The sequence below is a fragment of the Chrysemys picta genome, chromosome 3, assembly GCF_011386835.1.
Source record: "Chrysemys picta bellii isolate R12L10 chromosome 3, ASM1138683v2, whole genome shotgun sequence".
Classification (NCBI taxonomy): domain Eukaryota; kingdom Metazoa; phylum Chordata; order Testudines; family Emydidae; genus Chrysemys; species Chrysemys picta.
Window position 1 is genome coordinate 40,357,111 of NC_088793.1, and position 14,136 is coordinate 40,371,246.

Sequence of the window (14,136 nt, forward strand, 5' to 3'; positions counted from 1 at the left end):
TTTTTTCTTCTCAACCCCCTCCCACCTCCCAAATGCACTGCCATCCACCTTTAAGATACAATAGAACCAGCTGTCTTGCTCACGGTTGGATCCACCACTATGTCATTAAAAAAGATTTCTAGCTGTGCAATTGTTCAGATTATTCATGTGTTTTATCTGTTCCTAACTAACATTGAATCAGTTCTAAAAGACTATTGCATATTTTGCTAAAAGAAAACATCTTTACATTGTGGTTACTTCCTTTCAAATTGTTCGATTAACATTTGTCATGACACTAAAGGCATAGAATAATGGATTTAGCTGTAAATCGGGGCCCATAGTAATTAATGCATAAACAAAACATTTTTTTAATTCTACATATATTTCATTACTTTTTTTCCCCTCAACTATTTATTTTCATTTGGTTCAGATTGTGATGGTGATAACCAGCTCTGTAATGCTAAGAGGCCAGTCCAGGTCAGCTCAGGTCAGAGTCTCAGAACAATTCACTTAGACATGAATCTCAAACAAGTGTTACCTGTACCAATTCACTCAAATGTTAGAATAGTTCAAAGGAATGTAGTGATATTGTTCTCCCTATTTGTTTGCTATGGTTGGTATCCTTGTATTTAGTTAGCGTTAGATCAAAAGTACTAAGATGAGGAGGTGTTTGATGTGTAAACTGCATGAAAACTAATCAAGGATTGGTTTCAGAGTAGCAGCCGTGTTAGTCTGTATCCGCAAAAAGAAGAACAGGAGTACTTGTGGCACCTTAGAGACTAACAAATTTATTAGAGCATAAGCTTTCGTGGACTACAGCCCACTTCTTTGCATCCGAAGAAGTGGGCTGTAGTCCACGAAAGCTTATGCTCTAATAAATTTGTTAGTCTCTAAGGTGCCACAAGTACTCCTGTTCTTCTTTTTAATCAAGGATTGTTTCTGGCTCTCTCATTGTTCAAATGATTGTCTGTAACTAAATGCCATATGTATAATTGCCCATCAAATGGCATCTGAGCTTTGGAACTGTAAATGAAGAAGCATGTTAACTTCAAAGCATGGGTCACTGTGTTCAACAATGGAAAATCCACAATATTTGTCTGTGTTTAGTCACAGAGGGAGGGCTCATGCTGTGGTGGGAACACTTACTAGATTGCCTTTCAGGAAAAGCAATTATAAAAAGAAACCCTGGTAGCGATCTGGTATCTCTGGAGGGATGGATTCTGACGGGGAATTCTGAGCGATTGGACAGAGGTCCCCAAAGCCCCTTTGGGTAATCCTGAGAGACTGGTGGAAAACTAGCAGACACTACGTCTCTGCTATCATTTGGACTACAAACTTGGACTCACCTGTAATGTATTTTACCTGCTTTAACCTCGCAATAACTCAATTATTTTTATTAGCTAATAAATCTTTAGTTAATTTATTAGAGAAATTGGCTACAGCGTTGTATTTGGTGTGAGATCAAGAATATTGATCCAAGCTAGGGTAAGTAATTGTCCCTTTGGGGTCAGGAGTGACCTAATGGGTAGTGATTTTTGGTTTTAACAACCTTTCATCACTTAGTCCAATTTGTCTGGGTGACAAGCTGTACTGGAGAGCCTGAGGAAGATGGTCTGTGACTCCATGGTAAGACTAATACAGTAATCCAGCAGTGCACAGCTGTTACTGGCTTGGTGAAAGGTTCAGGAAAGGAAGTTCTATGAGGCACTGACTGATATTACCACAGCCTCCAAATGTCTGCCTACCTCCTACCTGGCCATGGGTAGGAATATCTGATTTTGATGGTAGAGGGAAAAAAAATAAAATCTTTCTACTATACCCCTAGCTTATGAATATCCCAAAGAGCACCCACCAGCAAAAACAAAAGTTAGCACCTATGCTTATAAACATTCTTTGGTGTCAGAGATTACTCTGCTGCTAAGAGAGACAGAGGGTGGCAATTTGACTTTTTCTTGAACCCAAGATGAGAAATATACTTATCAACTATTATACTTGCACTCTGGATTTTAAAAGCTGTGTGTTGTGGCACTGTATTTTCCACACTCAGTTTTGATGGAGGCATACCACACCTCTTTGTTTGCTTTTCATTTATTTGAACCACTGAAATAGCACTCCTCAAAGAGTCACTCATGAGAGCCAACCACAAATACTGTATTGAGAACAGCTGTTACTACAGAGAAACTGACTGATGTGCTCCCCTGGACCACATAATATGGCATTCTGGTGTTTTTAGTGTGCATCAGTACAACACTGAGGACCGCATTAGAAGATTTCTCATGGGCAGCCATATGCCATTTCCAAAAGGTAGCAGAGGAGTGTGTAATTACTAACTTCCACCCACTGGGTGTTTTTTTGTTTTGTTTTGTTTTTTGGCACCCTGAGTCTGTGGTAAGCCAGACAAGAAAAGGGCATCACAAAACAAAAATGGGAAAAAAAGAGAGAGCAAAATGGTGTGGGATGAACATCAAAATGGATAGACAAGTGAAGAGCCATCAACTAGAAACACTGAAATGCAACACCTAGAAAGCAAATCCTTATTGGAGCCCATACACTGAGGTTTTAGCCTCCAAATGAGCACAAAACTTTTTTTTTTTTAAAGGGAAAAGTCTATAATGAGTATACAATTTGACTGAATTTAATAGAAATAAACGTAAAATTAAAACATGAGCAAGAGAACCTTAGGCCAAAATAATGAGTTGAGTTCAAATGCACCATACTTATTCTTTTTAATAAGCATAAGGATTACTATTTCAGAATTGATTCCACCATGAATAGTTTGCAACCTCAGCAGAACAAAGAAATGCTTTACATTTAAAATTTACCTAAATACCTATATACGTGACTTTCTGCTGAGTAACTTTATTTTGTTTAATTTTGGAAATGGAAAGGTTAACTTACACAAGTAAACTGAAAGATTTAAAATATTGTCTGCAAATTTAATAAAGTAAATTTTGACAGCAATTATAAAACAAAACTGGTATGCAAAACAAAATAAGAACATTCCTGTAGAAGTAGAATTTAGGACTTTTTGAAAGGAGGTAGAAGATATTTATCAGGGTGTAGTAATTGTGTGCTGGTCCTGCAATCAGCTCCACTTGAATGGACCAGAGGGTTATTGTGCTGCACCGTTTATTTCAGTGGGACGTAATGCAAGTGAAGGAGTCCACCCAGGTGGAACTCATTGCAGGACTGGGGCCTTTGAAAATACTGTAAACTGTCTACTTCTATTCATGACATCCCTGTATTTCTAACACTCTTTGGTTACAAAATGAACTGCAAGTATTTTGGGTTGCCGTCCGTCTACAGGTACCGTCTACCTTTCAGGTACTTGCCATCCAACTACCTGAAATGGGGTTCCAAAGAGGATGGATCTTGTTCTGTTCTGAGAACAGTCTAGGAGTAATGGTCTCAAGTTGCAGTGGGGGAGGTTTAGGTTGGATATTAGGAAAAACTTTCACTCTAGGAGGATGGTGAAGCACTGGAATGGGTTACCTAGAGAGGTGGTGGAATCTCCTTCCTTAGGAGTTTTTAAGTTCGGGCTTGACAAAGCCCTGGCTGGGATGGTTTAGTTGGGGATTGGTCCTGCTTTGAGCAGGGGGTTGGACTAGGTCCCTTCAGGTCCCTTCCAAACCTGATATTCTAAGATTCTATGATACAGGGAGGGGAAATGTAGATGTCACACAGCCTTTTCAGAAAGGAGATATTTATCCATCCACAGACACACAACATTATATATATATATATATATATTCATATTGCGATCCACAGCCAAAAAACTAGAAGCATGCCTCAAAAAGGTGACATTTTCAGTACAATCCCAAATCCTCCAATTTGGCTGACACCAAACTACAGAATTATCTGGCTACTCACAAGGATATCAAGCTGCCTAAATAAAAAAAACAGACTTTATTTATGATTGTAAGAAAAAATGTTCTTAAATTTATCATGTTGCCTTTTAGCCTCCCAAGATGCAACTTAAAGTATCTATGTTATAAGATGTTTATATGTTTGAATTCTGACCTACTGACATTTATATGGCACATTCCAGTGAAGGATTTCAATACACTTTACAAACTCGGTACTAATTACATTTGTAGGGATCACTTCACTCATCACTGAAATGCTTACAACTCTGAGATGTGAAGCAGTAGCCTTTAAAACAATTGTGCACAGAAAGAATACAAAACAGCTCATGACAGAAAGTGATGAATATCAGAAGCCAGGGGAAATTGATGTAGCCAGGATGTAAAAACCCAAGTGGAATATCTCAAACTAGGGAAAATTTATATAGCCAGAATGTAAAAACCTAAGTGAAATTTAACCAGGACACCAAGGTGAATACTGAAAAGCAAGGCCACAGCAGTTGGTGTTCAAGACATATGATGACAGTAAATCTAAAAGAATAATCATAGATGCCTGATTTTCATCCATTGCTAGGAATTCACTGATCAATAAAACCACTACAGTCTCTGTACCATCATATCTTGACTTACAAATGTATTGACAAAGGAAAGGGAGTGTGAAGCCTCCTGGTATTCTCAGAATTGCTTCAAAGCAGCAGGACTCAGTCAGTGGAGTGTTTTTACATCCCGCTGCTTGTGCAGAATATCTTTCCCCAACCCTTCCTCCCTGAAGATCCCAGCCCCAGGGATTTTAGGGAAAGTAGCTTTATTGGTTGCTGTACTCGGATGTTGTAGAACACAGTGTTGATGTCTAGGATGTCAAGACAAAGTCTTTTAGGTGCCCACTGAAGGTGGTTATTTATCATCTTGATTAGTTTCAAAAAACCCAGAAGCAGATGCATGTGTGGCATGTTTCCCATGGAGTAGCAGGACTACACTTTATCTTTTCAAGATCCCAGAAGTGATACCAAGCTTTCAAGTCCTTTCCTTGTAAGGGCTGGTTCAGACCAGTTGATAGTAGTGGGGGGAAGGAAATAGAGTAGGCCTTCAACAAACACATTTAAACCTCAAAAATTGTTCCATTCAGTTTAGGGATGAAGACATATGCAGCAGGAAGATTGGGATTTCCCCACACACGAGACAATCTTTGCCTATCCTTATTTATGAACATAAGTTCTGAAATCTTTCAGACTGCATCCTTCTCAAATACATTGCACATAAATGGCTCAGAGAAGATTATAGTCCATTTAGCTGACCTGTGTGAATAATGACTTTTCTAACCGTTAATATGATTTCTAAATAGTATTTATTTATAGCATATATTTAATTTAGGACTTCAATAAATTCTCAATATGAGATTATAATTTCCTAAATACAATTTTAATTTCATTTAACCCTAATTTAGATTCTTCCTTTTATTCTCTTTAAAAAACAAAACAACTTTATCATGTTCCCTTGTCATCATGTCAGTAATTTCCTCCATGGCTTGGTTTTACAAAATGGTATTCAGGAGGGCACTGGAGGATGAATGTGTTAAGATCCAATAAACACAATTATTGTATTACAAATTACATGGAATAAATTGCTTTATGCAGCAGGGTAAGAGAAAACAAACTATTTTGGAAATTAAAAGTCTGACAATGTGTTGCACAATTCTTCTGTGTATTACAAGATTAATTAAATGCTTTTAAAAAAAACCCAAAGTAAATGTCACAGCACAATTGCTGAAAGAAAAGAATATAGAATAAGTCTATTACAACTGTGGCAAAGAGCTAGACAAAATCATTTAAAGTCTTATGTTATATGATGCATAATAGTGCATATAAACATATCCCTCTTCCTTTCAGCAGGCACATATTGATAATAATGATGACTTGTTAAGTAATGAATTATCCAAGGGTTACAATTGGGGACTATGCTTTCATATTATATATAGTAACCATTTGAAATCTGCAAATAAAATGCAGGACCTTATTTATATAAAGGTTTCCAACTGATGACATTGTAGTAGATTTTCTTTTCTAAATAAAGTTGCAAGAGTCATGAATTATTTAAAAGTGGAATGGTATTGGGTGAAATCCTAATCTCAAAGTCAACAGGAGTTTTGCCATTGACTTCAGTGGTACTAGGATTTCACCCATCACTTTTACAAGATACATGTCACTATACTGTAGGTTAGTGCATAATGCTGAACTGTTAATTTAGGAGGACCCTCCTTGGACTTCGCTCCCATCCAGCCAGGATCAAGCTGGGGTCCCACCCATTTAGAAATATGAAAAGAGCAAGATAGTAGTGACCTTCAGAAATCTGCTCCAGTCCCGTCCACTGTAGAGAATTCCTGGGGTAGTATAAACAAATGAAGATGATTTGTGTAAAAGTTAGACATTATAAATGAGCATTTTCCTACCTGATAATTAGCCACAGGGACGGGCTATTGACTACAGACAGGGGCGGCTCTATGGTTTTTGCCGCCCCAAGCACAGCAGTCAGGCGGCTTTCGGCGGCAGGCCTGCGGGATTCTGGTCACGCAGATTCGGGGGCATGCCTGCGAGAGGTCCGCTGGTCCCGCGCCTTCGGCGTACCCACCACCGAATTGCCGCTGAAGCCACGGGATCGGCGGACCTCCCGCAGGTATGCCACTGAAGGCAGCCCGACTGCTGCCCTCACAGGGACCGCCCCCGTGGCTTGCTGCCCCAGGCATGCGCTTGCTGCACTGGTGCTTGGAGCTGCCCCTAACTACAGAGGAATTTCTGCACCTTTAACAGCTCCAAGACCAGGCAAATATTGTTAAAAGAAGATGGGGTTTCCTTCCCTCTCTCATTTGAGTTTTGGTAGATGAGTGACAATGAGTGGAATGATAATAGGCGAAAAGAATGTGACAGTAGGTATAACCATTTACAGGGAACACTGAAAAAAAAAAGGGGGGGGAAAGAAGAGGGATCTGTGGTGCTCTTCTATTCTTTTTACCACCAGCTTTTCTCTCTCCATCTTTTAGTCTGCTCTCCATTCATTCTTTTTCTCTTTCTTGTTACTCCCCAATGCATTTCTTTATGCCCCATCTCCTCTTTCTTCTTTTCGTCCCTCTCTTCCCCCATCCCCATAGCGATACGTTTGTGCAAGATTGTAATTGAGAAGCTCTAGGGTGATGTAAATGGGAATTCTGAGAGGTGCCCTGGAAGTAGGGATGGAGAAAACAGTGTAGCTATGTACAGCAGTTGACCACAGTTTTATTTAAAAAGTTTTGTTCCTTTTTCAGTCACTCATTAAATTAAATTAAATTAATGGAGATATCCCATCTCCTAGAACTGGAAGGGACCTTGAAAGGTCATTGAGTCCAGCCCCCTGCCTTCACTAGCAGGACCAAGTACTGATTTTGCCCCAGATCCCCAAGTGGCCCCCTCAAGGATTGAACTCACAACCCTGGGTTTAGCAGGCCAATGCTCAAACCACTGAGCTATTCCTCCCTCCCTCCCCTTGAGGAATATCATGATCTATGTCAGGGGATTGGTTGCTTGCAGGAGGCACATACAGTCCGGATAAACAAACAGGTCCCTCCAGTTATCCCTATATGTAGAAAGGTGTCATTTGCACTCTGTGATAAACACAAGGCTGAGCTTGCAAGAATGGAAGCAATGCAAGTAATACAAAACATTGAGGAGCCAACAGAATGGGTGAGTTTCCTCATCATTGTGGAGAAAAGTAGTGGCAAGCTACAATAACTGATACAAGAGCCAGTGTTGAAGGTCTATGCACCAGGAAGGCCTATGAAAATCTCAGCAGATGCTTCACAGTCTGGATTAGACACAGTGATTTTACAGAAACATGAAGATTGGCAACCAGTGGTATATACATCCAAATAACTGACTGAGGCATAAACCAGATATGCACAGATTGAGAAGAAGCTTTTAGGAATATTGTTTGCCTGTGAGAGATTCGATCAGTATATTCATAGCCAGACAGTGGACCACAAGCTCCTGATGGCATTATTTGGTAAAGAGTCAAATAACTGTACCTTAAGGATTCAAAGAATGATGATAGAGCTGCAATAGTATGATTTGGTTGTGACCTACACACCCAGGAAATTCATGTTCACTGGAGATGCAGTTTCCAGAGCAATGACTTCCATTATAAAACCAGAGATGACCTTAGAGCTAGAGATGCCAGCCTATGCAGATCAGATTGTAAAGTCAATTTCCATAGCTAACAGGAAACTGCAACAAGTAAGAGAGGAAACAAAGAAAGATGAATCGTTGGGAATCCTTTAAAAAAAGTGATAATGGAAGGATGGCTTGAAGAAACAAGCAGTTGCTGTCCAAGTATAAGAGACTATTGGAACTGCAGACATGAACTTACTGTGGTAGATAGGGTGATTTTAAAGGGCAGTAAGGTTGTAATACCAATGAGCCCCTGGAAAGAAATGCTACAGTAGGTCCACGAGAGTCATTTAGGAATTGAGAAATGCAAACAATGAGCATGAGAGGTGCTGTACTGGCCAAGGATCAATCACAATGTTACCAATGTGGCAGGAAACTGGTTTTCATGCTTGAAGTACAAGCCAGGTCAACAGGCAGAGCCACTGAGACCTCACCTGGTTTCATAAAAGCATTATGAGAAGGTAGGCACAGATTTACTTACCTGGCAATCAAAAGATGATTTAATAGTCACAGATTATTATTCTCTGTATCCAAAAATGTACACACTGCACAGTACTAATAGTAAATCAATGATAGTATAAATGGAAATTTATCCTGACATGGAATTTCAGATGAAGTCTGAATATAGAATAAGTGTATAGCTTTAATAGGCCACAATTTTTCCAGAGCAGATTTTAGGCAATTTGCCATAGATTAGGATTTTCATCACAAAACAACAAGTCCAAATTACTCCCAACCAAATGCATTTGTGGAAAGGTCTATATAGATGGTAAAGAGTCTTATGAAAAAGACTTTTGACAGTGTGGCTGATTTGTGTGAAGCTTTATTGGTTTACTGAAGTACACATCTGAAGAATGGCTTTTCTCCAGCTCAGTTGTTAACGGAAGAAAGGTCAGATCTAATTTACCAATAACTGACAACTTGCTGCAATCTCATGATAATGAAACTATGCAGAAGATGAAAGAAAATCATAAGTGGAAGCAGAAATATTATTTTGACAAAAGGGCCCATGATCTCCCATATCTTAACTCAGGTGATCAAATGAGCCTGAGGAATTACGCCTCTAAAACTTGTGGCTAAAGAGCTACCATTGAAGAACTGCTGTATCCAAGGTCTTATGTAGTCCAGATAGATCAGGGGGACATATTTCAGCATAATCAAAGGGATCTAACAGTAATCCCAGAAAGTTCCAAAACATTGACAGTAGATGTGGACTCCAGCATCTCCCAACCTACTGTTTGTTTATCATCAACAAAGAAAGGACAAACTAGCAAGGAACAAGAGAAAAACTTAAACTCTAATGAAAGGCTGATACTGAGAAGATCAGAGATGGAGATTAAACATCCTGAAAGACTCAGAGACTTTTTTACCTGCCTGGAGAAGGGGTATTTGAGGAAAGTGAGTGGAAAGGACTCACTGGAGAGTAATATGCTAGTAACTTCTGCTCTCTAGGTAGGTGACATTTGGGTTTATGGAAATGTATTAGACCAGCCTGTGTTAAGGTCTGTGAAATGCCCACGGTGATCCACATGCACCTAGAGAACCATTGAGAAATACCCCTTTCGATTAATGTACTCGGTGCCTAGGTGATCTGGTGCAGAATTGGAATGTGTGTGCCATCTATCGCCCCTCCACAGTTAGGGAAGCCCATTTGTGCAAAGCCATCCACAATATCACACATGTTGCCCAGAGTAACGCTCTTTCAGAGCATGATGCGATTAATGGCCCTGCACACTTCCATCAAAACGAGTCCAAGGGTCGATTTTCCCACTCTGATCTGGTTAGCGACCTATCGGTAGCAGTCTGAAGTAGCCAGCTTCCACAGTGCAATTGCCACGCGCTTCTTCAATGGCAGGGCAGCTCTCATTCTCGTGTCCTTGCACCGCAGGGCTGGGGTGAGCTCATCACACAGTCCCATGAATGTGGCTTTCCTCATCCAAAAGTTATGCAGCCACTGCTCGTCATCCCAGACATGCATCACAATGTGATCCCACCACTGAGCACTTGTTTCCTGAGCCCAAAAGCAGCGATCCACTGTGGTCAGCACCTCCATCAATGCCACAAGCTATCTCAAGTTGTAACTACTACGCGTGGCGAGATAAATGTCACACTCCTCTTGCCTTTGTAGTTTAAGGAATAACTCCACTGCCACTCATGACATGTTGGTCAGAGTGAGCAGCATGCTGGTCAACAGTTCGGGATCCATTCCTGCAGCCTGAAGAGGCAGGGCGTGCAATACACAAACCATTGAAAGATGGCGCCAAATGAGGACAGAAGCACAGGGATTGCTGAGATGTGAAGCAATGCATCATGGGGCATTGGGCCAGGACCTAGGATGCCCCATGACCCCCTCCACCATCCCACAACTCTTAGCGGCAAAAGAGAAAGAGGTGCTCTGTGGGATAGCTGCCCAGAATGCACTGCTCCGAATACCGCTGCAAGTGCCGCAAGTGTGAACACATTATTGTGCAAGCAGCTGACAGTTCAAACACACAACAGTGGTTTCCCTTCAACGCTCTCTGAGCAGCGCTGTAACTCCTGGCGCTGTAACTCTGCCAGTGTAGACATGCCTTAAGTCTAGTTACCTCCATCTCTGAGCTGGGAGAGACAGAGTGCCTCTGCAGCATTCTTTGCCTCTTCTCAGGCCTCATCTACACTGACCGTGGCAAGTAGGGTAACAGTCACTGTGTGTTATGTCTCATTGATGGCCCATTCATGCAGCAGGGAGTTGTCAACTCTCTGTGTTTAGCCAATTAGGCAATGCAAGGTTCAATTGTCTAACGTTGGTCCCTCCCAAGACTATCAATGGAAAACTGTCAGACAACTGCAAACAATCAAAACCACTTGGAGGTAAAAACGGAATATTACAACAGACAGAGGTTCACTCTGTGGATGAACAATGACAAAAGACTGTTTCAGTATATCAGAGCTGGAAAGTCCCTCTGCATTCTTTCACTGAAGAAACATCTTGGGGTTCAGGGGTGTTCAAGAAAAATTGTATTCTGATTCCTGTGAAACCAGCCAGCTCTGCAACAGACTGAGCTTTGGGGGGGGGGGACGACATTATTTATTAGTTAGAAAAGGTAACTATTAATAAGTGAAGACCCAGGTTTGTGTTTTATGATTTTGTTTTGTATTGTAACCATTCATTTCTACCACTGTCTCCTGTTTCTCGTTAATTCTCAATTGTTTCTGAAATAAACCTACTTTAGTATTATTGTTAAGTGCTCATATATGCTGTGTGATTTCACAGGAGCTGTGATTTAAAATAAAATTAGTAAACTGGGATAGATTGCTGCTCCTTTGAGGGCAGAAAAATCTCAGATTTCTGTGAGTAAGTAGTGGCAGGACTTCACAGAGGAATGCTTCAAAGAGACTTGAGAGCACCTATTGTTAACCTCCAAGGCAAGAACAGGGCTGGCATAGCCTAGAGGAGAGTGTTTGAGTGGCTGAAAGGCTGTCTGTGTCAGAGAAGTGAGACTCCTTCATGCTAAAAACAGGGGATTACAAACTGATTCACAGTCCTGGGACCCCTGAAAACCACCACACACTGCTGGAGACTTTCCCTATGGTGATGAAAGGCTCCAGCAGTGGAATACTGCTAAAAATATCAGTGTAGACAGGGGAGTGGGGTGGGTGGGGTGAGTAGAGAGCTGAGTAGGGTTCATAACCTAAGGTTCTGGAGTGTCTTTTCCCTATTTGCCTAAGCAGTCCATCACCGTCTACACTGCTATTGATACCCATGCTGGGGTGTGTGCATGTATGTACTCTACATGCTGCTGTAAATGTAAACATAGCCTCAGTGTCTTGCCCATGCAGTTGTTGCTCACTCACCCTTCATATGTAGGCTCTGGTCTCAGCAAAACAGCTGTGTAACTGCTGGAATCCAGAAGTAGCATCTTCCCCATTTAATACCCTAGCCACTGTTATGTTAGCTCCCTCAAAGTTGTTTATTTCAAATGTCTTGTTTCTATCATCATTCTGTTTCCTGTTCCATATGAACAGCCTTTTGCTTTAACTAATTGTTTGGTCAGACAGAATAATATCAAGAACTGAGGAACATACCACATTCATACAAAACACTGATACCCCTCTTGCTCACCACAGATTAGAATGACTCCCCAACAAATGTCTATATTCTACAGGAAAGAATCAGTAAAGTAAAAACCAAACACAGTTTAAGGAGAGCAGCAATGAATTATGCTTGACATAAATCAGGGCAGAGTAAAAAAAATAAAAAAATTAAAATAAAAAATAAAAATCTGTGACTACTGCATCCAAAAACACTAAACGTATTTTACCAGAACTACAGCTGAATTAAAGATTTTCATCTCATTGAACTCACTCTTTGAAGAGTCTGAAACAGTAGGGAGCTTTGCTTAGAACATAGGCAAGCAGAAATGGGTAAATCAGATGATACATTGAGTTGCATTGATTAGAATCTATTTTTTCTTGGGCTTCTAAAGAAATTATATATATTCATATGAGAAGTGAGAGATGATAATACTTTTTTAGCCTGGTATGTAAATCAGATTCACTTAGGACATGTTCTCAGGACTCCAAATTTCACTGTGAATTTTCATCCTCTCAGTTCTCTCTCTATATATATATATATGGACACTCATGAATATACATTTCAACGGTATGCAAGACTGATCTATAAAAAAAAAAAATCTATTTTAGGTAGTATTCTCAAGCTTTGAGGGGTTAAAACATTTTCAGAAAAGCAAACCCCTTCTTGCCATATATTTTATAACACCCAAAGATGTGCTAGATAAAAGAGAGAGAGAGCTTACAATGATGTGGCTCAATAACCAAAGGCAATAAGTAAACAAAGAGAAAGGATTAGTGTTATATTAATCAAGTCAAATGGTCACACAGATTGGATACATGCACATATCAGTGGGCCTGTTAAATGTATAATTTTTTGATAAATTTTGTGAATTAAGTTTTGCAGGCAACTAATCAGAAGTGAATTTTGAGGATGGATTTGAATGCAGAGGCTAGTAGCTTGTCAAAGAGTGTCTCATCAGATATGCCATGCATAGGGGCAGCATAGAAAGAAGTTTTAATATTTGTGTTTTCTTAAGCACTCAATCTGTCCTTTTGTATTGGCAGGAGAACAGAAAGTTTGAGTGCCAAGAACTAGTTTTTCAAAATGGGGGAGGGCCAGAGGAGAAGAAAGGACAGGAGGAAAATTGCCTGGGTGGTGCGCACACCCCCTGTTCTGGAAGGCAAAACTCGTGCCCTGCCTCTTGTGACTGAGGCTGTACCCCACTCCGCCCCCCTCCTCACTAGCCGGTCCACCGGAGCAGCCCTGAACCTGGGCCAGCCCACCAGCACCCAGAGCAGCCCCAAGCCCAGGCTGACCCACCAGTCTCCAGAGCAGCCCCGAACCCCAGCCAGCCCACCAGTGCCCAGAGCAGTCTGGAGGAGCCCCAAGCCTAGGCCACCCAGAGGAAAGCTGAGTCTCACTGTAACCCCAGCCTAGGCCTGTGGCAGGAAGCATTAGTGGAGGTTTGGGGAGGCTTAGTCTCCCACCAGCCCTCCATTACCCACCATCCTTGGATCATTGACTGTTCTGATTGTATTTCTAGATCTGTCATCTACCCCTGATATTATCTATAAGGCACCATTAATACACCTGCAAAACTTGGCAGGGGAAGTGGAAATCACATGGGGCTGGCTCCATTTATTTATTTTTGAGTTATCCCGGAGGGTAGTATTGAGCAATTGCTCTTCCTTTCCATGGGGGGTTTACAGGATGTCTCTTGGTCAAACTCCTGTTCATTGTATATGTGGGGTTGATCAGGTGGTTTGGTGGGAGGATACGAGTTGTGATGTCTTCAGGATGCAGATGATACGCTTCTCTTCATCTTCAACTTATTTGACCTATCCAGTGCAGTTACATGACTTGGATAAGACCAAATAGGGCTTAGGGCAAGGACAAAGGTTAGTTGGCTGAAACTCAACCCAGATAAAACTGAAATAACATTGATAGGATGAGGGAAGAAGCCAGAAAAGATGACAGATCATTTCAATGTCCTCACTCAATGAAGCATGGCTATCATTCATTGTTCAGTTTGCACTAAGTGGCCTGA